The following is a 24,400-nucleotide window of genomic DNA, read 5'->3' on the forward strand; positions in this document are numbered from 1 at the left end:
CTGAGCTGGTGAAGGAAACAACAAACCACTCCAGTATCTTTGTGAAGAAAACCCCAAATGGGGTCATGAAGAGTCAGTTGCTACTGAACCAACTGAACGACAACAACAAATATAAAAGACCAGAGAAATTGGAACACAATACTCCAAAAGGCAAAAGATAAAGACATAACCAAGAAAACCTCACCCAGAAAAAAAAATGAATATAATCCTATGAGATGAAAAAGGATCTTTAATGAAATAGAGGACTCTCAAGTATCCTTGATGAAAAGACCAGAGATGAGAATAAACTTTGAAATGCAAATCCAGGAGTCAAAAGAAAAGAATTAATAATAATAATAAATTACATTAGCAATAGTAAGGGGCTAAATAGCGACAGTGTTTACATGACACAAATAATTCCTTCATAACTTTAATATCATCAGGGTTAAGAGAATTGGTTAAATAAGACAGGAAGCCTAGGAGCAGTTATGTGTGCGTATGCAAAAATACATTTCACTCAACATAGAAATGGCAGAAGATGGAAGCCAGATTCAGCGATTAATCAAAAGGATAACAAATTCTAACCACAGAGAATCATTTATGAATAGGATTTTAAAGGAAACAAAGGGTAAATACCTTCAAGTGGACTCAGAGTGAGGGACAGGGAGGTGTAGGAGAGTGGAAGAATATATCAAGCATGGAGTACTGGTCCTGAGCATATTTCTTGCTCATTATCCTCTTGTGTGGGACAATTATGGATTTGAGTAAGATTAAACTCTGAGGATGGAGTATAAAAGATACCTAGCCCCACTCCCCCCAATAGCTAGCTTCTTGCTTTGCCTAAAAGTTAATTGCTTGTTAAATTTTCACTGTCTCCTATAAGTTTTATTGTTGAGATAATGGACTTGGGACAGTTCTTTAAACTTTGGGGATGGGGTCTGAGATATATCCAGTCCCCCAGTAAGTTTTATTACTTGTCGCAGTTCTACCAATTAGCACTATTTACTTTACTTCTGCTTAGTTCCTACATGCCAGCTACACCTTAGTTTATGGCCTGTAATAAAAAACTCCCCTCTCACATGTCAGAATCCCAGTCCCTGTCATGGATTAATTTCAGTAAGATAAGGGAGTGATTTCTGCCTCCCTCTTTCTTTGACACTCCTCAGACTTGTACTCCTTCCCCTTTTCCCCTTTGTTCTTGGACATGTCTCCATACATGGATCACAAGCTGGGCACGTACCTTGGGTGAGACAGGATTGGATGTTAGATTGTGAACTCATCCACCCTAGGTGTACGTGGGGACAGTCCTTTTCAAGATTACTATAAAAACCTAGAGTATTGGGCCTATCTTTGCAAGACTTCAATGTGTAACTGGGTTTTGCCCATCCTCATGAGGATGTAATAAATCTGTCTCTGCTTGACTTGGTAGTCTCCTTGGGTTATTTGGGTAAACTGAGTCAGTTTGTCCCAAACACTCTTCTTCTTTGTAAAGAGGGGAAAGGAAGTAAAAAGAGGGAAAAGTTTAAGAGAATAGGATGGAAGGCAATACACAATAATCATATCTGTGAATATGAATGGGATGGTTTCACCCACAACAGAAGATAGCATAAAATAACTCCAATAATATGTTGTTACACACAAAACACACATGAAATATAAAGATTCACACAGAGTTAAAATAGTTAGCTGGAACAAAATCTATTATGCTTTGGCTAAAAGTCAAAAATGGTTCACTGCAACCCAGACCAGGAGTTTGCCATTCATATATATCTTCAACTATAAGCCATAATCCCAAATCTCATTCTCAGACACCAAGTTCTTAACTATCCATTCACTTCTCAAATATGTCTCTCTCTTCTCAAATTCTTGCCTTTAATTGGTAGGTAGTGTTTCCATAGAAATTCAGAGAGACAAAGTTCCAAATGTGACAGATTTCTTAATAACACTAGCAGAATGGTCTCTCTCCATAATCAAAGACACCACATTAGGGATGATGGGATCTTTTATAATAATTAATAAGATGGGGCAACTAGATGGCACAGTGGATAGAGCACCAGCCCCGGAGTCAGGAGTACCTGCGTTCAAATGCAGCCTCAGACACTTAACACTTACTAGCTGTGTGACCCTGGGCAAGTCACTTAACCCCAATTGCCTCACTAAAAATAATAATAATAATTAATAAGATGACAAAGCAAAATCTCAAGTGGCATGGGTGTGTCTCCTTCTGATTAGCTTGGCATTTCAATGATGTGGTCAGATAAACATCATCCCATCTTATTCCATCATTAGGAGATGATATCAGGTCTCAGGTAATGGGAATAGTCCTCAGGCAATGGATTAGAGTTGTTACAACAGTTTTAAATTGATACACTTAACCTTTAGTACAATAGTTTAGACTGATGAGATTGACCTTTAGGTGAATTAAGTTTTACTAGAAAGTGGGTGATGAGTGAAGTTACAATGGGTCAACAGTAATTAATGGTGGAAGGTGGAAAGGTGGAACTATAAGTCACAAGAGAAGAATCAGTAAAATCATGACCCAAGTGACCTGAGTGGACTTGGAAGAGCAAATTTAGGCACATACTGTGAAGGAGAATATTAAATCTATGCTATCTTAAGTGTTAACAAAATAGGATAGAAAAAATCCATTTTCAATTTCATAGTATGATGAAAGAAGAATTACCCATGCACCTAACATGCAGCAAGACTAGACAAGGCAAATATCACCCCAACTTTCAAAAAGGATCATAAAGTGGTAAACTTAGAGCTGGAAGGGGCCTTAGAAGTCAAAACCAATGAGATCATTTATAAAAATAAGAGAACTGTAGCCCAGATTAAGTTAAGTGACATGCCCATGGTTGCACATGTACTAAATTTCAGAAGCAAGATTCAGACCAGTCTTTCTATTTCCAAGTCCAGCATTTTAACCCTTTGCCCAGGTTGCCTCACAGAATAAAGGCTGAAAACTGGAGGCCCTTGAAAGATTCTAGAATAAGAAGTATGGGTAGTGAATATCTGAACAAGAAAAGGGTGATGACAAAGGGCCAGTGAGGTTTCACCAAGAAAAGGTCAAGCCCACTAAGTACATTTCCCTTATTGTAATGATCATCAATGTTGGCTCTAAGAGTGCAGCCACAGAAGTCTAATGCATTTAGGTAAACAGAAGACAGTGTTGGTGATGAGGTCATGAAATGCACAAGTAAGTGACCACTGCTGTTGTTGTTTCCAACTCCATTCTTCCCAAGGACTCCCTGCCATGTCTGATAGTCTGTGCCGGATCTGACATTAAAGTCACCCAGAATTACAAGCTTGTCTTCTTTTGGCATACTGATGATGAGGGTCTCCAGGTCTTCATAAATTTTTTCTTGGACCTCATGAGGGTTCATCATGGTGGGAATATAGGCACTGATGATGGTGGCATGGCACTTTCTTTTAAGTGGCAATCACATGTCACGAGCCTGTCATTCGATTCTTTTGGGAGGCATACAAGCCAGTTAACTAGATTAGCTTTTGACTGTAAAACCTAAGCCTACTTCATAATGATCCCCATCACTGGGACCACTCCAGAAAAAGGTGTCTCCAGCTTCAAGTCTGGCAAGCTGGCCTTCATTTGCCAGCCTTGTTTCACTCAGAGCTGTTATCTGCTAAGTTTTCTCACAAGAGCTGTTTGTCTTTCAGATCTACAGATTTCTTGTCTGTAAGCATGTGAACATTCTATGTACCAAGGGTGAGTAAAATCATCTTTGCAAGAGTCATGCTGAGAATAGCTAAATCATTCACAGTTCCTCACCATACCATCTCACTCTTACTGTGTGCAATGTTTTCCTGGTTCACTTCACTTTGCATCAGTTTGTGTAAGTCCAGATTTTTCTGAAGTCAGCCTGCTCATCATTTCTTATAGCACAATAGTAGTCCATTACAAAAGTATTCCATATTCCACAGTTTATCCATTCCAGCAATTGATGGACATACTCTCATTTCTAATTCTTAGTCACTACAAAAAGAGTTATCAATATTTTTGCACAAGTAGCTTTCCCCCCCCCCCCCGTTTTTATCTCTTTGGGATATAGATCTAGTAGTGGCATTTCTGGATCAAAGTGTATGCACAGTTTGATAGCCCTTTAGGTATAGTCCCAAATGGTTGGATCAGTTCACAGCTCCACGAACAATGTATTAATGTACTAATTTTCCTACATCCTCTCCAACATTAATTTTTTTTGTCATGATAGTCAATCTAATAGGTATGAGGTGATACCTCAGAGTTTATTTAATTTGCATTTTTCTAATCAAAAGTGATTTAGAGGGGCAGCTAGGTGACGCAGTGGATAAAGCACCGACCCTGGATTCAGGAGTTCAAATCCAGCCTCAGACGCTTGACAATTACTAGCTGTGTGACCCTGGGCAAGTCACTTAACCCTCATTGCCCCAACAAAAAAAAAGTGATTTAGGGCATTTCTTCATATGCTTATAGATAGCTTTAATTTCTTTGTCTGAAAACTACCTGTTTATAACCTTTGACCATTTATCAATTGGGGAATGACTTGTATTCTTATAAATTTGACTCAATTCTCTGTAATAATTTGAGAAATAAGACCTTTATCAGAGAAACTTGCTATAAAAAAATTTTCCCAGTTCCCTGCTGTCCTACTAATCTTGCTGCATTGGATTTGTTTGTGAAAAATCTTTTTAATTTCATGTAATCAAAATTATCCATTTTACATCGCATAATGTTCTCTATCTATAGTTTGGTCATAAATGTTTCCTTTCTTCATACATCTGACAGGTAAACTATTCCTTGCTCTCCTAATTTGCTTATGGTAGCAACCTTTATGTTTAAATCATGTACCCATTTTGACTTTATCTTAGTATGGTGTAAGATGATAGTCTATACCTACTTTCTGCCATACTATTTTCCAGTATTCCCAGGAATTTTTATCAAATAGTGAGTCTTTGTCCCAAAAGCTGGGGTATTTGGGCTTATCAGATAGTAGGTTGCTATGGTCATTTACTACTGTGCCTTGTGTACCTAATCTATTCCACTGATCTACCACTCTTTCTTAGCCATTACCAAATAGTTTTGATGATTACTGCTTTATAATATAGTTTGAAATCTGGTATTGCTAGGCCACCTTCCTTCACATTTGTTTTTATTTATTTCCTTTATATTATTTTATTATCATTATTTTTTTTTAGTGAGGCAATTGGAGTTAAGTGACTTGCCAAGGGTCACACAGCTAATAAATGTTAAGTGTCTGAGGCCGGATTTGAACTGAGGTACTCCTGACTCCAGGGCTGGTGCTCTATCCACTGTGCCACCTAGCTTCCCCTATTTCCTTTATATTCTTGACCTTTTGTTCTTCCAGATGAATTTTGTTGTGCTTTTTTCTAGCTCTATCAAATAATATTTTGATAGTTTGAGGGTTATGTCATTGAATAAGTAAATTAGTATAGAGAAAATTATCATCTTTATTATATTGGCTCAGCCTACACATGAGCAATTAATATTTTTCCAATTGTTTAGTATGTCAATTTTTTTTTTGCAGGGCAATGAGGGTAAAGTGACTTGCCTAGGGTCACACAGCTAGTTAAGTGTCAAGTGTCTGAGGCTGGCTTATCAGATGATAGAGTCCCTTTGTGGTCGACATCTGTAAGGGTCTAAAATTCTAGCTGTACCATCTAAAATCTAATGAGTGGTCGCCAATAAATTATAAGCTTTAGCAAGAGTATTTAAGTGTTTAAGTATTTATTAAAGAGCATTAGGATCAGAGAGAAAGGTAAAAATCTAACTATTTCTAAGAGACCCTATCATCTGACCCACCATGGCAAGGTCAGGAACCAAAAGAGACAGAACCCCTCCACCACCGTCTGCTTCCTACTTCGTGTCCTCCTCACAGAAATGGGAGGCTCCTCAAGTTGATTGGCTGGTAGCCTTGATAGACAGTACCCATGAGCAAACATCACTTCCTGACGCCAAGGACCTTGACCGTTTGGCTTGCCCTCAGAGGCCTTCTCCTCATGGAGGAGCTTTTCTACAGTAAGTCTTCAGGAGGTGGCATCATTCCAATCATTACAAAGCAAATAGCCAGGCACACTAGGCATAATGGAGGAAAACCACAGAGACAGTAGGCTTCTAGTACACCATGTGGGAGTGTATCTACTTACCATCTAAGGGATTTCCTCCAACTCTCACCCCCACACTTCTAGGAATCCATAGGTCAGAGCTGACAGGTACTACTGGTAAAAGAATGCCAGCAAAGGATGAAATTAGGACATATGGCAAGCCAGTTAGAGATACAGCATGGGCAGAAAGATTGCCACATAAGTTTTTGGGGACTACTTGATGACTATCAAGAGCAGAAGACATTTTGCTGGAGATTAGGTAAAAATGGTCTGCCAGAGGAGACTTTGTGGAGACAATACATCACCTTTCCACCATTTACTATGGAAATGGAACACAGGAATATGCTCCCCTAAAAGTTGAGTTAGGAATGCCTAGTTGAAGACTGGAAGAGAGAAGTATAAGTTTTCAGGTCTTTAGTATAGCTGTGAAGAGTTTTCATATTGAATCTTTTAAATTATTCTATTCCATAAATAAGCTCAATTTATAAAGTAGATGTGCATTCCTTTGATTAATGTGGATCTGAATAGGTAAGAATCTTTTTTGCAGGGCAATGAGGGTTAAGTGACTTGCCCAGGGTCACAGAGCTAGCAAGTGTCAAGTGTCTGAGGCCAGATTTGAACTCAGGTCCTCCTGAATCCAGGGCCGGTGCTTTATCCACTGTGCCAACTAGCTTCCCCTTGAATAGGTAAGAATCTTAATGGAAAATGAGGGCACAAGTCAATTTTGACACAGTTGTGAAATATCATATGAATGATCCTTACATTTTAGACCCTAGATTAACTGAGCAAAGACCAAAACCAGATAAGAACTCAGGAGGCTGAGTGTGCTTTCTGGGATATGCACAGAAATCTAGAAGGCAGCTTACCACTGTGCATTTTCAAGAGGTTTGGGCTGGTAGCTCCAGCACCTGAATGGAGACCTAATTCTAGGGAGCTCTTCTAGACCATGCCCCTGGGAGACACATAGGCAATCATATCCAAACACTTGTCTTTCCTTCTCCACTTAAATACCACTTAAGGGGTATTTAAGGGGCAAGTACATCAGTCCAGAGGACAATTGCCTATATCTTTTAGAAAGATAAGCAACCACAATCAGAACTTGAGCCTGACTGTATTTTTCTCAACAAGATCTAGGTCCAGTTCAGTCCAGGAAAATAACCAAAACAAGTAATTTCTCTGAGGATGACAAAAAGGTAGAAGGGAGAGAAGGTATTATTTTGTTTTACCTGCAGTGGGACCACCCTGGGAATGAGGTGATTAAAATAAAGATCCACAGCTTTAGTGAAGCCCTTGTAGATTGTTCTCAGTTGCATGTAGGCATCTTGGAGTAATCAGCTAGAGGAGAAAAGAGAGAAAAGATAAAAGTCCACATTGATAGAGCACTTTAAGGTCTACAAAAATGGACCCTGCAAGAAAGGTGGCATATAATTATTATCCCCATTTTATGAGGCTCAGAGGGGTTAATTAATTACCCATGGTCACAAAGTATGGTATCTAGGGTTAAGAAGCAGATAGTTTCACTTGTACACTACTCAGTTTGGACCAAATCTGCAGTATTATGTTCCCCAATTTTTTAACATTTTTATTTAACATTTTAAATTCCAAACTCTTCCTCCCTCCCGTCTTTTCCCCCAAGATGGTAAGCAATCACATATACATTACACACTTGCAATTATGTAAAATATTTCCATATTAGTCATTTTGTATAAGAAAGTGTTAATAAAAGAAAAAATGAAAGAAAGTACAAAATATCATGCTTCTGTCTGTCGTGAGTTTATATCACTTCTTTCTTTGGAGGTACACAGTATGCTTCATCATTGGTCCTTTGGGATTGTCTTGCATCATTGTATTGCTGAGAATAATTAAGTCATTCATAGTTCTTCATCGAACAATATTGCTGTTACTGTGTACAACATTCTCCTGCTTCTGTTTACTTCACTATGCATCAGTTCGTGTAAGTCCACATTTTTCTGAAATCCTCCTGCTCATCATTTCTTCTAGCACAATAATATTCCATCACCATCATATACCACATCTTGGTCAGCCATTCCCCAAATGATGTGTATCCTTTTGATTTCCAGTTCTTAGCCACCGCAAAAAGAGGGTGTGATATTTCAAAAAGACCCCTGTTAAATTATAGTATGTATAGAGGAGAGTGACCAAGTTAATAAAGGGCCTCAAAATCACACCATAGGAAAATTAGTTGGAGGAACAAGGGATGTTTAGCCTAACAAAAAAAAAAAACAACAACAAACTTGTGGGTATAAAAACATGAAAGTTGTGTTTAAAATCTGAAGAATCATCATGGAGATAAGGGATTAGGCTTTTCTGCTTGGCCCTAGAGGGTAGAACAGAAAGCAATAGATAGAAGTTGTCAAAAGGCTGATTCATAAACAGACTTACAATAAAAAGGAAAAAATTCTAAATGTATAAAAATATAACAACCTTTTTTGCAGTAGTAAAGAATTTTAAAATAAGGAAGTACCAATCAGGAAATGGCTGATCAAACTATAAAAGGGATAGTTTCCAAGTAACCTGGGGAAATATATGTGAATGAACAGAGCTAGGAGAACAGCTTGTACAGTAACAACATCATAAAGAAAAGTAGCTTTCAAAGACTTAACTTGGACCAATTCAATAACCAACCAGAATTTCAGAGATGATGAAATATATCACCTACCTCCTGAGAGATAAGTTGATGGAGTCAGAGATAAGATTAAGGCATATTTTTAGACATATCCAATGTGGGAATTTGTGTCACTTGACCATGCACATGTTACAAGGATTTTTTTTCCCTTTTCTTCTCCAAAACTGGAGAGGGCAGAGGGAAAGAAAATATGTTTTATTCATTGGAAAAATTTTTAATTAAAAAAATAACAATGAAGGGTGGAAAGGTTGATTCAAGAGTGTTTTAAGTAAAAACTTATCAATTAGAGAAGGGGTTCTTAATGTGGGGGCTGTTGACTTTTTTAACATATAACTACTTAAATATGATTGATCATCTTTATAATCCTGTGTTTTATGTATGTTTTATATTATCTTAATGTATTTTTATTTTATTCATTTAAAAACATGATTCTGAGGAATCCATAGGATTCACTGGCTGACAAGAGGGTTCACAAGGCAAAAAAACCAAACAAACAAAACCGAAGAACCCCTGAACCACAGATATCCAAAGTGGAATAGATTTTAGGAGAGATTGGGTCATGCATTTCCCCTCACTATAGGTATTTAAGTAAAGACTGGAATGACTGTTTCTCAGGTAAGTTTTAGGGGAAACTCCTATTCAGCATATTCTGTAATTCTCAGGGAATGATGTAGTGGGAGAAATATTACCTACCAGATTCCCCATCAAGGCACTTAATGTTACTTAGTTTTTCATAGGTTAGTTTCTCCTTAAAACAATGGATTTTTTTTTACCTTTTATGTCAAAGATCTCTTTGATAGTCACTAGCGAAGCCTATGAACCCCTTCTAAGGATAATGGGGTTTTTAAAAATTCGTAATTGAAGGAAAAGTTAAAAACCAATTCTAGATGAGTGAAAATAAAGATGTAAAAGATTTTTCCCATCCATGGTCATAGATCTTTTGAAGTCTATCCACAGACATCTCCCCTCCTCACAGTTTAAGAACCCCTTAATCAGGGAATTAAGGCTCAAGCTGAGCCTCCCTTAACTCATTTTTTCATTTAATAGTATTTTTCCAATTATATGTAAATATAATTTTTAGTATTCATTCATTTTTACAAGATTGAGTACAAAATTTTTCTCCCTCCTTCCTTCCCTACCTTTCCCTGTTCCTAAAATGATAAAGAATATGATATAAATGATATCTGTGTTATCATGCAAAACATATCTCCATTAGTCACAGTTGTGAAAAAAGAAACAGAGCAAAAGAAAAAATCATGAAAAAATAAATAAGTAAAAATGCTATGTTTCAATCTGCATTCTGAGTCCATCAGTTATTTCTCTGGATGTGAATAGCATTTTCCTTTGTGAGTCCTTTGTAATTGTCTTGGATCATTGTGTTGCTGAGAAGAGCTGCCATTCAGAGTTGAGCATCACACAAGGTTGCCATTGCTGCGTAAAATATGTTCTTGTTTCTACTCATTTCATTTTGCATTAGTTCATACAAGTTTTTCCAGGTTTTTATGAAATCTGCCTGTTCTCATTTCTTATTGCACAATAGTGTGATGTTTAAAATCTAGATTGTGTGATTAAATTAAAAAGCTTCAGTACCAGTCTTTGGGCATTAAACATTTATTAAAAGCATATAGGTATTCACATGGAGTTCAGAAAGAAGAAAAAGAAGTCCTACCTAGCCTAGAGTTCCAGCCTGGTTGGGTTCTTCCTCAAGTCCTCCTCCAAATCCATTGGTTTTGAAGGTGTTCTCAAGTTGAGTTCACAGTCTGGCTTCTGAGAATAATACCTTCTTAAGGGATAGCCAGGTGTGATTACAATCCAGTTAACTTGAAGTAGGCTAATCAGCAGTCAATCACTCTCACTTGATTCAATCAGTTTAGATTAATCTCCAGGTGGGTTCTTTGAGTATCTGTGAAATCCCATTATTTCATCACAATAGCATTTCATTAAATTCATATACAACTTGCCCAGCTATTGCCCAATTGATGGGCACCCTCAATTTCCAATATTTTGCCACCATGAAAAGGGCTGCTATAACTATTTACCCTTTTTTATGATTTCTCAGGAATATAGACCTAGTAGTGGTATTGCTGGATCAAATGGTATACACAGTTTGGGTATAGTTCCAAATTGCTCTCCAGAATGGCTGGATAACTTCAGAACTCCACCAATAGGACATTACTGTCCTAGTTTTCTGACATTCTCTCCAACAGTTATCATTTTTCTTTTTTCCTTTTTTTTGTCATTTTAGCCAATCTGATAGGTGTGAGGTGGTACCTCTGAATTGCTTTAATTTGCACTTCCTGCAGGGTAAGATATATTACTATACCCAATTGTGTGTGTGTGTGTGTGTTATTGTGTTATTTCCTCTTTGAGCCAATTCTGATGAAAATAAGGTTCACTCACTAACCAGCACTGCCCCCATCTTCCCCTGCACTCCATAAGCTTTTTACAATTTCCTTTATGTGAGATACTTTACCATATTCCATCTCTCCCTTTCTCTTTCTTCCAGTGCATTCTTCTCACTCCTTAATTTTATTTTTTATAGATAGCATCCCTTCATATTCAACTCACACCTGTGCCCTCTATCTAAATATACTCCACCAAGCTGCCCTAGTAATGTGAAAGTTCTTATGAGTTACAAGTATCTTCTTCTCATTGTGAGGTTTAAAGTCTAAATTGTGTGGTTGCCTTAAATTAAGAAGCTTTAGCACCAGTCTTTGGGCATTAAGCATTTATTAAAGCATACCAGGTATTCATGTGGAGTTCAGAAAGTTAAGAAAATGGTAGAATTCCAACCTGATTTGGTTCTTCCTCAAGTCCTCCACCAAGAGCCTGCTTCAATCAGGAACTCTCTTCAAACAGAGCATGGAAGCTTCTTATAGGTCCAGAACAGAGGCAGTACTTACACACTGCTTCAAGATGATTGATAGGCATCAATCAATCCAAATCCATTGTTCACTGGACTTGAAGGTGGTCTTGAGTTGAGTTCAAAGTTCTTAGCTTCCAAGATGAATGCCTTAAGGGCTAGCCAGATGTGTTTAAAATCTAGTTAACTTGAAGTAGGCTAATCAGAAGTCAATCACTTTTACTTAATTCAATCAATTTGGATTAATCTCCAGGTGGGCCTCTGAGTATCTGCTAAATCCCATTATTATATCACACCAAGTAGGATGGTAAAGAGTTAAGCCTTTTAATATCCCTTATGATTTCTTTTTTTCCCCTTATGATTTCTTTTTCCTGTTTACCTTTTTACGCTTCTCTAGGATCTTGTATTTGAAAGTCAAATTTTCTATTCAGCTCAGGTCTTTTCATCAAAAATGCCTGAAGAGGGGGCAGCTAGATGGTACAGTGGTTAAAGCACTGGCCATGGATTCAGGAGTACCTGAATTCAAATCTGGCCTCAGACACCTGACACTTACTAGCTGTGTGACTGTGGGCAAGTCACTTAGCCCCCATTGCCTAAAAAAAAAAGAAAAAAAAGAATGCCTGAAGAAATACCTCTCACTGAATTTCCATTTTTTCCCCTGAAGTATTAGACTCAGTTTTCCTGGGTAGGTGATTCTTGGTTATAACCCCAGTTCCTTTGCCCTCCTAAATTCCAATCCCAGTTCCAAGCCCTCCAATCCTTTAATGGAAAAAATGCTAGATCTTACGTTATCCTGACTGTGGCTCCACAATATTTGAATTGCTTCTTTCTGGCTGCTTGCAATATTTTCTCCTTGACCTGGGAGCTCTGGAACTTGGCTAAAATATTCCTGGAATTTTACATTTTAGGATCTCTTTCAGGAGAAGATGAGTGGATTCTTTTCATTTCTATTTACTTTCTGCTTCTAGAATATCAGGGCAATTTTCCCTGACAATGTCTTGGAAGATGATGTTTAGACTCTTTTTTGGCTCATGGCTTTCACATACTCCAATAATTTTCAAATTATCTCTCCTGGATCTATTTTCCAGGTCAGTTGTTTTTCCAATGAGATATTTCACATTGCCTTCTATTTTTTTATCCTTTTGGTTTTGCTTTATTGTTTCTTGATTTCTCATAAAGTCATTAGCTTCCATTTGCTCAATCCTAATTTTTAAGGACTTATTTTCTTCAGAGAGTTTTTGTACCTCCTATTCCATTTGGCTAATTTGGCTTTTCACACTGTTGACCTTTGTTTCATGATTTTCTTGCATCACTCTCATTTCTCTTTCCATTTTTTCCTCTACTTCTCTTACTTGATTTTCAAAGTCTTTTTTGAGCCCTTCTATTGCCTGAGACTATTTCATATTCTTCTTGGAAGCTTTGGATGTAGGAGCTTTGACTTTGTTATCTTCTTCTATGCATATTTTGATCTTCCTTATCACCATAGAAACTTTCTAGGGTCAGCATTTTTTTTTTCTGTTTGCTCATTTTCCCAGTCTATTTCTTGACTTTTACCTCTTTGTTAAAGTGGGACACTGCTTCCAGGGTGAAGGGCACACTGTCCCAAGCTTCAGGGGATTTGAGCAGCTGTTCTCCAAGATACTTCTAGGAATTTGTAAGTCCTCAGTTCTTCCAAAGTGGTATGATTTAAGGAGAGGTATGTTCACCACTCTCCTGGCCTGTGCTCTGGTCTGCAGACAACCACAGGCCTGCTTCTCTGACCTGGAACCCTGAACAGAATCCTGCTCCACTATGGCTGCAAGCTCTGGTATTCTTGTGCTCCTTCTCTTGCTGGGATCTGCCACCCAAGACTGTGGCCCAGATCCAAACATGGGCAAAACAAGAGCCCCACATCAACACCAGCAAAGAGACCCCTGTAATCTCCCCTAGTCGAGTTGCTCAACCCCCTCTCGCCATCCATGGGCTGAGTTCCCAAAGCAGCTGCTGTTACAGCTAATACAAAGGCTCCTGAAGCCTGGTTCACTGGGGCTGGGTCTGTGTTGGGGTTGGGTCTGCACTGGCACAGCCTGTGCTGGGCTGCACTCCACTCTTACCCTGGTACTACAGACCTTTCCTGTGAACCTTCTAAGTTGTCTTTGACTGGAAAAGTATTTCACCCTGCCCTTTTATGGGTTCTGCTGCTCCAGGAATTGTCTTATGGCATTATTTGAAGGTATTTAAAAGTGTCTTGGGGGGAGCTCAGGCAAGTCACTGCCTTTCCTCCACCATCTTGGCTCTACCCCCAGTTTGCATTTCTCTAATCAAAACTGATTTAGAGGGGCAGCTAGATGGTGCAGTGGATAGAGCACCGGCCCTGGAGTCAGGAGTACCTGAGTTCAAATCCGGCCTCAGACACTTAACACTTACTAGCTGTCTGACCCTGGGCAAGTCACAACCCCAATTGCCTCACTAAAAAAAAAAAAATACTAATGTGTATAATTTATAATTGTTTGGGGGCAGCTAGGTGGCGCAGTGGATAAAGCACTGGCCTTGGATTCAGGAGGACCTGAGTTCAAATCCAGCCTTAGACACTTGACACTTAACTAGCTGTGTGACCCTGGGCAAGTCACTTAACCCTCATTGCCCTGCAAAAAAAAAAAAATTAAAAAAAAAACTGATTTAGAGGACATCTTCTTGTGGCTATAGATAGCTTTGATTTCTTCATCTGAAAACTGCCTGTTCATATCCTTTGACCATTTATCAATTGGGGAATAGTTTGTATTCTTACGAATTTGACTCAGTTCTCTATATATCTGAGAAATGAAGGCTTTATCAGAAAAATTTTCTATAAAGATTATATTTCCCAGCTTTCTGCTTTCCTTCTAATCTTGGTTGCATTGGTTTTGTTTGTGCAAAACCTTTTTAATTTAATATAATCAAAATTATCTATTTTACATTTCATAACGATCTCTATCTCATTTGGTCATGAATTCTTTCTTTTTCCATATATCTTACAGGTAAACTATTCCTTGCTCTTCTAATTTGCTTATGGTATCATTCTTTACATCTTAATCATACCCATTTTGACCTTGTCTTGGTATATAGTGTGAGATGTTGGTCTATTCCTAGTTATGTCCTATTGTTTTCCAGTTTTGCCAGCAGTTTTTGTCAAATAGTGAGTTCTTATCTCAGAGGTTAGAATCTTTGGGTTTATCAAACACTAGATTACTATGGTCATTTACTACAATGTATTGTGAACATAATCTATTCCACCAATCCACCACTCTATTTCTTAGTCATTACCAGATAGCCTTGATGATTACCACTTTATAATATAGTTTGAGATCTAGTATTGCGAGACCACTTTCCCTTTTATTTTTCATTGATTCCCTTGATATTCTTGACCTTTCATCATTCCAGATTAATTTGTTATTTTTTTCTAGCTCTATAAAATAATTTTTGGTAGTCCAATTGGTATGGCACTGTACATTGCTTTAGGTAGAATCGTCATTTTTATTATATTGGTTGGATCTACCCATACCTAAACAATATGTTTCCAATTGTTTAGATCTGACTTTATTTGTGTGGAAAAGTGTTTTGTAATTGTGCTCATATAGTTCCTGGGTTTGTCTCGGCAGCTAGCCTCCCAAGTATTTTATATTGTTTACAGTTATTTTCAATAGAATTTCTCTTTCTATCTCTTATTGCTGAGCTTTCTTAGTCATATATAGAAATGATGATGATTTATGTGGGTTTATTTTATATCCTGCAATCTTGCCAAAGTTGCTAATAATTTCAAGTAGTTTTTCAGTTGATTCTCTAAGATTCTATAAGTACACCATCATATCTTCAGAGTGATAGTTTTGTTCTGTCATTGGCTATTGTTATTACTTCAATTTCCTTGTCTTCTTTTATGGTAGCATTTCCAGTACAATATTGAATAATAGTGGTGATGATAGGCATCCTTGCTTCACTCGAGATCTTACTGAGAAGACTTATAGCTTATGTCCATTATAATGCTTGCTGATGGTTCTAGATAGATACTGCTTATCATTTTAAGGAATGCCCCCTTTAATCCTATGCTCTCTGGTGTTTTTAATAGGAATGGCTACTATATTTTGCCAAAAGCTTCTTCAGCATTTATTGATATAATCATATGATTTCTGTTGGTTTGGTTATTTATATGGAGATATTTTTCCTAAAATTGAACCAATCTTGCATTCCTGTATAAATCCCACTCAGACTAACATCACAACAATAAAAAGACTTGAGAGGCCATTTAGTATAACCTGTATTTAAAAAAGAACCCCCTCTATAACCCTTTCAAAAGGTGGTCACTCGAATTAATATGAAATAAAAAGAAAAACTGTCAAATAAGGAATAGACAATACCTGCATCAATAGTACTGATAAAAATAAGATATTCAAGATATACATTTTCCATATGGGGAACTGATCCAAACATACATGGCCAAGAGCCAAGGACTAAGTTAGCTAAATAGGGTAGAAGGCTGGCCAGTCAGCAGTGGAGGAGTCTCTACAGTCCTGGAAGCCAAGGGAGGAGTCCTAGATCCCAGCCAAAGTTGAATGTAGGGAGTTACCCAAACCATCCCTCCCAAGTCTGGCAGAAAGGTTTGCATTAAGCCCATGACCTTTCTGGGTTTTTCACTCTGTAGTGGGAGGCAGCAGAAGTAAGGTTCATCTCTGGAGGATGAAGAGAATTGAGATGTTTTCAGCTTCTGTAATACTACCCTGGATGAATGCATTTTATTATATTTTTAGGAGATTCAATTAAATTGCTAAGGTTAGGACACAGTGTGCCAGAACGGGATGGAAAGTGAATGATCAATCAGATGTAGGCACAAGTAAACATGAATCAAATGCAATGGGCCCCTAGATAAGAGTTGTGTTGAGTTGTCAGTCACCCCCATCTTTGCATTCTCATACTGCTCATAAAGAACTATGTACTCAATTACATAGGAATGCAATCAAGATGTGATAGGAGACAGTAGCTTTCTCCAACTTAATATCCATTAAATGATCCTCCTCTAGATCTCTACTTCACATCAAACTGGTCTTATCTGTCATTTCATCTATAACATCTAAATCCTGAGAGATAAAGATTTTAAGGAAGCTCTCAGAGAAGAGAAAACCAAGAAAACTCTTTTAAAGTGTAATGTTCTCTGAGAAATTCACCTGCATGAGATGATATGGGACAAAGGTATGGGTTGAACTAGATCACCTGATTTTTAAGCTCTGAGGTTTTATGCTCCTGCCAGAATCTCTAATCCTCTTACCAAATAGTCTCACTCTTTCCCTCCCAACAGCCTAACACACACACACACACACACACACAGTGAGCACCTAGGCTTCAAAAAACAATGAAGCTTAGTGGTTATAATCACCTGCATAATATTTCGTCTGTTGCTTTTCAAGGCTCTTATGTTTCTTTCTCATATTTTATCTTTCAAAGGTCCTTGGGAAATATTTAGGACAGTTATGATTATTCTTCTTTTATAGACTGGAAAGGGGAATTCTTGAGAAATTAAGTCAAATACCCAAAGTTGCTCATTATCTAGGAGCAAAAGGTTTCATACATATCCACCCTGAACATCACAGTCATGGCAACATCATGTAGATTTGTTTGGACAATGCTCATTATTTCAGGTTTCATTTGTTGCTTTCTGATGTAAAGGGTACACTACAGATTAAAATAACTTTTTAAAATAAGGCACACGTCTGTGGTTTACATCTTGGACAAGTTAATGGAACATCTGGAATCACTGTCCTATACCATTCACATCACCTTACCTGGGCAAGCCCCCAAGGTCCCACTCACTGCAGATGTAGGGGCCAGGACGCAGAATCACCCACAACCCAAGATCTGCTGCCATCTGGACAAAGGCCCTAGAGAAGGAGAGAGTATCAGCGGCAGAATTCCAAAAGGCTGAGCTGAAAGAGGTTGAGAAATGGGGATGAGGGCTCTTAGAGATAGTGGGTTATCATGCTGTCCAGGTACTCCTCTGATTAAACTCTTTCAGTTAGAAGAAAGCAGAAATCCAGATATTTCTGAAGAGGAAGCCAGAACAGAGGAATCTATCGGTTACTAAGAGGCAAGAGGCCTGAACAAAGGAGGAGCAAGGTTCACGAAGGGGGTTCTAGGACACTAAAATGGTGAAACCCAAATCTTCCCCATCTTACAAATTTGCTAGCCAAAATGGCAGGGTCCCCACAACTTGACAAAGGCTGCAAAATTCTAGATTCTTAAGCAGTTTCTTTAGATTCTAGTGGTAACAAAAACAGAGGTCAAAGTCCCACATAGAGCAACAGGACTCACTCACTGAGAGTGCTAACACTTGGGTTTGGATCCAAGGAACAGAAGTTCTCAGCCTTTCAATAAAACCCAGACATGATGTCCATTTTTTTTTTCAAAGACTAAGGGAAGACTGCACTCTCTACCCACTCCCCATTCCCATTACAATCATTCCTCTGCCTCCCAGTCTCAGGGCTACTTGGCCATCAGCACATACTCCAGATACAGGTTTCCAGTGAAATTAAACTTCCCTCTTTCAGGTTCATGGAGGTTCCAGGGGACATACCTAGAATCAAAATGTGAGCAGTTAGTCATAAGAACCTTCCCACCTTAGGGACTTCTTGACCTCAAGCTCCTAAACTCTGCACCTGGGACAGTCTCCTTCAGTGCTCAATAACACTCATCCAGCTAGAGCTCAAGATGTGGACATCAGAGCCAAGACAACAGAGTACAAAGACCAGGGAGAGAAACTGAGTGTTACTGTAGTTATCTAAGCTTGTCTCTGCCTGCACATTATTCCCCAAAGAGAATGATCTGAAGATTCTTATTTTGGATTAACCACAATTCTGTCCCCCACCATCACTGAAAGGAATACAGAGAATGTCATTCTCTCTTTTTCCAAGATGAAGCACTTCCACCTTAAGGGAAACTAAATTGGGAAGTGGAGATGTAGTTTACAATATTGGTCCCACTGTGATTTCAACACAGGGACTTTAAATGAGGATCTGTTCTGAATGGAACATAGGTAAATGATTAACAGTGCTCAAGGCAATTGGAGTCGTCAGGTGAAAGTACAACCAGTCCTTTCTTCCTGTGAAACCATGATAACTACCTCCTCCCCTAGCTTCTTTGTGCCTAATAACAAAGCTCCTCCAGTAGAGAGGCCCAAGGCATAGTGTAGCAAAAGGAGGCCTTCTCTTCTTGCTCATCTCCTTATGGTTTCGCATTTTTAGCTTTTTAAATAGGTTATATTACGTATATTAGCTCAAGTTCTGGTCACTCCATTATTCCTGTAGCCCACAGGATTTTAATGAAGAACTTTAATAAAGATCTAATTTCTAAAATATATAGAGAACTGAATCAAATTTTTAAAACAACAAGTCATTCTCCAGTTGAGAAATGGTCCAAGGATATGAGTAGGCAGTTTTCAGATAAAAAAATTAAAGCTATATACAACCATATGAAAAAAAAAAATGTTTTCAATCACTACTGATGGAAATTAAACCACTCTAAGGTACCACCTCAAACCTATCCAATTGGCTAATATGACAAAAAAAGAAAATGATTAGTTTTGGAGATGTGGGAAAATTGGAAAACTAACGCATTGTTGGTAGAGTTGTGAACTGATCCAACCATTCTAAAGAACAATTTGGAACCATGCCCAAAAGGCTATAAAACTATGCATACCCTTTGACCCAGCAATTAGGCCTATATCCCAAAGAGATCATAAAAAAGGGAAAAGAACCCACATATACAAAAATATTTATAGCTGCTCTTTTTGTGTTGACAAAGAATTGGAAATTGAGGGGATGCCCATCAATTGGGGAACACCTAAACAAGTTGAATAATATGAATGTAATGGAATACTATTGTGCTGTAAGAAATGATGAGTAGCCAGATTTCAGAAAAACCTGGAAAGACTTACATGAACTGATACTGAGTAAAATGAGCAGAACCAAGAGAACATTGTACACAGTAACAACAACATTGTATGATGATCAACTCTGATAGACTTAGCTCTTTTCAGAAATACAATGATCCAAGACAATGCCAAAAGACTCATGATGGAAAATGCTCTCCACATGCAGAAAAAGAACTATGGAGTCTGAATTCAGATTGATGCATAATATTTTCACTTTTGTTGTTGTTGTTGTTGTTGTTTGTTTATTATCTCTTGTGGTTTTTTCCCTTTTGTTCTGATTCTTCTCTCACAACATGACTAATGTGAAAATATGTTTAACATGATTGTAATATATAAGCTATATTAGATTGCTTGCTGGCTTCATGAGGGGAAAAGGAAAAAAGGGAGGAAGAAAACTTTGGAACTCAAAATCTTACAAAAATGAATGCTGAAAACTTTCTTTACATGTAATTGGGGAAAAATAAAATAAAATAGTATTTTTAAAAAAGAAATAGTGATCAGAAATTTAGCTTGAACCTAAAAACTATATCCCCATGGCTAAAAATTTTTAAGGAAGTAGAGAGATATAATTCTAGACCAGCTTCCCTTCTCTCTGAAGAAAGCAGAGTGGCAGCCAACTTCCAGCCCCGACCTCCTACTTCCCCTCCTGGTAGGAATTAGTCTCCCTTGGAGAAGGATGTGAGGAGGAGATGCTAGAGATATCCATTCTTGCCTCCTTTGAGTCACACATGACACCCCTTGCTACGTGTGGGGACAACTGTATATTACATATATAAAAGTGGGATGTGCCACAGAAATAGATGAAAGGGTAAATAATTCAGTTTACAAAGTTTAAGATTCTAGGGACACATGGCTTGAAAGTCCAGGGAAGGCAACAAGAGTGTGCAGCTGCAAACTGCTGAGAGTATTTAAAGGACCAGTATGATTCTGTTCTGTTGTAGGGCTCATTAAACCATGCCCGCCAGAGTCCATTTTGCAGTGTCTGGTATGTGGTTTCTATGACCTTCTGGGGTAGGTGGTCACTGATTGTGTAGGTAACAACAGCCTCCTTCCTAGGTGGATGATTTGGGGCTAGCTGAGCAGCCACCTGGAGGGACTGGGCTTCTCCACTACCCCTCAAGAGCTCTCAGACCCAATGAAATGCATCTCTCGCTCTGTGCAGGGCACTTTTGCCCTGAGGTTACTGAGGGAGCTTTACAGATCTTTATGTATTTTTGTACCTCAGAAAAATCAGCTGCCTGATTGGAATACTGTGCCCTCCAGAGCTCTTCAGGAAACTTTTCTTGGGATGCAATATGTTTACTTCTTAGAATTTTGAAACCACAAGTGTCGTTTTTCTCCCCAAAGAATGTAAATGAATTAATATCACTAACTATAAAATACATACATGCAAGCACACATGTATTTACAGCTACATAAATAATTAAGCCTTCTTCCCTTTGTTAGAGGCTTTGTGTGCTGGAAGTTTATCATAAGCACCTCCACCAGGTCTCTGATCCTCCCTCAGAGATAACGGTTCAAGGCCATCTCCTCCAGGCTCTGGCCAAGTAAATTTAGAATTTGCCACAATCTGCAAGCTTTGAAGCTTTGGTTTCTTCTTGCTTTTAGGTTCCTCTTCTCAGTCTGGGCATGTATATCAACTTTGTTCAAATTCTACGTCTATAGAATGGGGGAGGAGGCGGGAGGCAGGTAGAGCTGTCATCCACAATCCTCTGCACTCTGCTTGCCCATCTTCATTGTAGTCTATGGGAATCTAAGCCTGATCTGACATTTCCCTTCTATTGCTTCCAGGTCAGTCATCTAAATTGACTTCTTGCTCAGCTCTCTGAGACCTGGAAAGCAAATTATTACTTACCTAAATGGGTATTTCCCAGCTTCATCACCCACCTAAGAAGCATATGGTGGAGGGGAGAGAACCACTGGCTTTAGAGTTCTAGTACAAGCCCTTTACAGATGAGGAGACCGACATCCAGAAAAGGGACATAATTTGCCCAAGGTCACACAACTAGTAAAGAGCACATTTGAACCCAGGCCTTTGGATTCCAAATTCAGTTTTCCACACCAGAGTTGTCAGACTCCCACCTCTGGCCTACAAAACCCCATGTGTGCTGAACGAGATTAAAATGTAATTGGGAAATGTTTAACAAAAATAAATTAAAATACACTAAAACATAGATAATGTTAATTTGTGGTTTTCTACATCAATATGCAGCCCGTTTCTATTGAGTTTGATAGCACTGTTCTATAGCATATTGTTTATTTACCACACCTGGCTCTAAATGACTTACAGCTGATTCTAAAATTTAAAAAAAAACAATCTTAAATTACAAATATTTGCTACAACCAAGAATAGCCAAAAGAATATGTCACAGGTTCTGAAGGCAATTTGAAAAGCATAATTCCAAATATATTTTGAACAATTATGGTATCATCAAAATAAATAAATATGTAGCCTGTATGTGGTGATACCTTTGAAGAAAATAACGTGGTTTTGCATGTTTGTCAGCAAAGCAGTCACATTACTTCAAGAGAAAAGCCAGTCACACCTAATTCAACACCATATTCTCTAAGGACCAGATGAGATAATATTGGTAAAGCACTTAGCACAGTGTGTGGCATATAATGCGCACTTATTAAATGCTTACTTCCTTCCCCCCTTCTAAGTCTGTCTTTCATTTAGACTGAGAACTCTTTGAAGGCATAATTTTTTTTCCCCAGTAGCCTGGATGCTTTCTTAGACAGAAAACATCTTTCTCCCTCCCTCTCTATTTCCCTTCAACTCCCCCTATCCACCAGCACACAGTCCAGAAACCTGGTCAGAACAGGAAACCAACAAAATGATAGAAGTTCAGGGTAGTACACTACTAGATCTGTTTCTCAAAGAGATATTTTTTAAAAAGGGAAAAGGACCTATTTGTACAAAAATATTTATAGCATCTCTTTTTGTGCTGGCAACAAATTGGAAAATGAGGAAATGCTCATCAATTGGGGAATAGCTGAACCAGTTGTAGTATACAATTGTAATGGAATACTATTGTGCTATAAGAAATGACGAGCAGGCTAATTTCAGAAAAATCTGGGGAAATGTGCAAGAAGAGGTGCAAAAAGTGAAGTGAGCATAACTGGAACTTTATACACCATAACAGCAATATTATTCATTGATCAGCTCTGAATTACTTAGCTATTCTCAGCAATACAATGATCCAAGACAGTTCCAAAGGACTCATGATGAAAAAATGCTATTTGTCTCTAGAGAAAGAACTGATGGAGTCTGAATGCAGATCAAAGCATACACTTTTTCACTTGTGTGTGTGTTGTTGTTTTTTTTCTTTTGGCCTGTTTCTTCTTTCACAACTACTAATATGGAATATGACCTATATCTTAGGGAGGGGGGAGGAAAGGAGTGAGGGAGAAAATTGGAGACTCAAATTTTTTTAAATGAATGTTAGAAATTGTCTTTACATGTAATTGGGAAAAATTAAATATTATGGAAAAAAACTGTTAATAAGTTTAGGGTTAGGGGGCAGCTAGGTGGCAGAGTGGATAAAGCACCAGCCCTGGATTCAGGAGTACCTGAGTTCAAATCTGGTCTCGGACATTTGACACTTACTAGCTGTGTGACCCTGGGCAAGTCACTTAACCCTCATTGCCCTGCAAAATTTTTTTTTTAAGTTTAGGGTTCGGGGCAGCTAGGTGGTGCAGTGGATAGAGCACCGGCCCTGGAGTCAGGAGTACCTGAGTTCAAGTCCGGCCTCAGACACTTAACACTTACTAGCTATGTGACCCTGGGCAAGTCACTTAACCCCAATTGCCTCACTAAAAAATTAAAAAAAAAAAAGTTTAGGGTTATGAGTTCTCAATGATCCCAAAAGCATACAGCTGTTAGTGTATGTAAAAGATAACACCTAATTCAACCATTGGTCACTAATATGGAATCCCTAAAAAGGGAGAAGCATCTGTAAAACACATCAGACATGGGACTCTTCCTGTACAAAAAGAGAGGGGTCCTCGGTAAATAATGAGTGGTAGGGCTTGGGAAGGTACTTACGTAGTCAGGGTGTTTAAGCCACAGGCCTTCAGCTTCATCAAGCTATCCTTCCAGTATCCCTTGGGTACTCTAAAGTAGTGAATGGAGCCCCCCAAGATCTGGAAGTTGGATCCTCCCAGCTTGAAGGCCAGACCCTCAGCCTGCAGTCCCAATTGCTTCCTCCAGTATAGATTGAAGATCTGATCATGCCAATTAAGCCTGGAATTGGAAAGGAAATTTATGAACCTCCTGAATTAAAATTTAAAGTGAGAACATTGTGGTAGCAGAAGGAATTTTCTTCCTCTATTAGCCAAGAATTCCTTAGTTCAGAGGAAGAGTACCTGAGTTCAAATCCTGCCTCACACTCATTCCCTACATGACCTTAAGCAATAACTTCCCCTATCCAGTTTCCTCCTCTATCATAGGAAGGTACTGGACTACATGTCATCTAAGGTCCTTTTCAACTCTAGATCTGTGGTGCTATGACATAGGTGAGTACATGTGGCCTCCCAGAGTAATAATTTTTAAAAATGCCTATCCCTTTCTTATTCAGTTAAACCCCCAAAAAAGATCTTCCTCAATTAGACTCACACCAATTTATTCCTATTTCCTAATGCCTTGAAGGCAGGAAACATCTCACTTAAGATGAATCAAATCCATACCCTATACGAGCCTAGGATCAAACCTTATTGTTATCAGCTGATTCAGAGTGACAGTACAGGGTGTAACTTCACCCTCATTCTATTCACACAGCAAACAAAACCAGAGACCCTACTCTCCACAAGATACCCTCTTGGAATTCTGAGCTTACAGAAAAAGCCATATAGAAAG

General features: G+C 38.4%; 1 pseudogene; it reads right to left on the reverse strand.

Moving 5' to 3' along the window:
• Window positions 1-24,400, reverse strand: part of LOC122747821 — a 94,475-nt pseudogene that overhangs the window by 64,350 nt on the left and 5,725 nt on the right.

The sequence above is a fragment of the Dromiciops gliroides genome, chromosome 3 (assembly GCF_019393635.1).
Source record: "Dromiciops gliroides isolate mDroGli1 chromosome 3, mDroGli1.pri, whole genome shotgun sequence".
Taxonomy (NCBI): domain Eukaryota; kingdom Metazoa; phylum Chordata; class Mammalia; order Microbiotheria; family Microbiotheriidae; genus Dromiciops; species Dromiciops gliroides.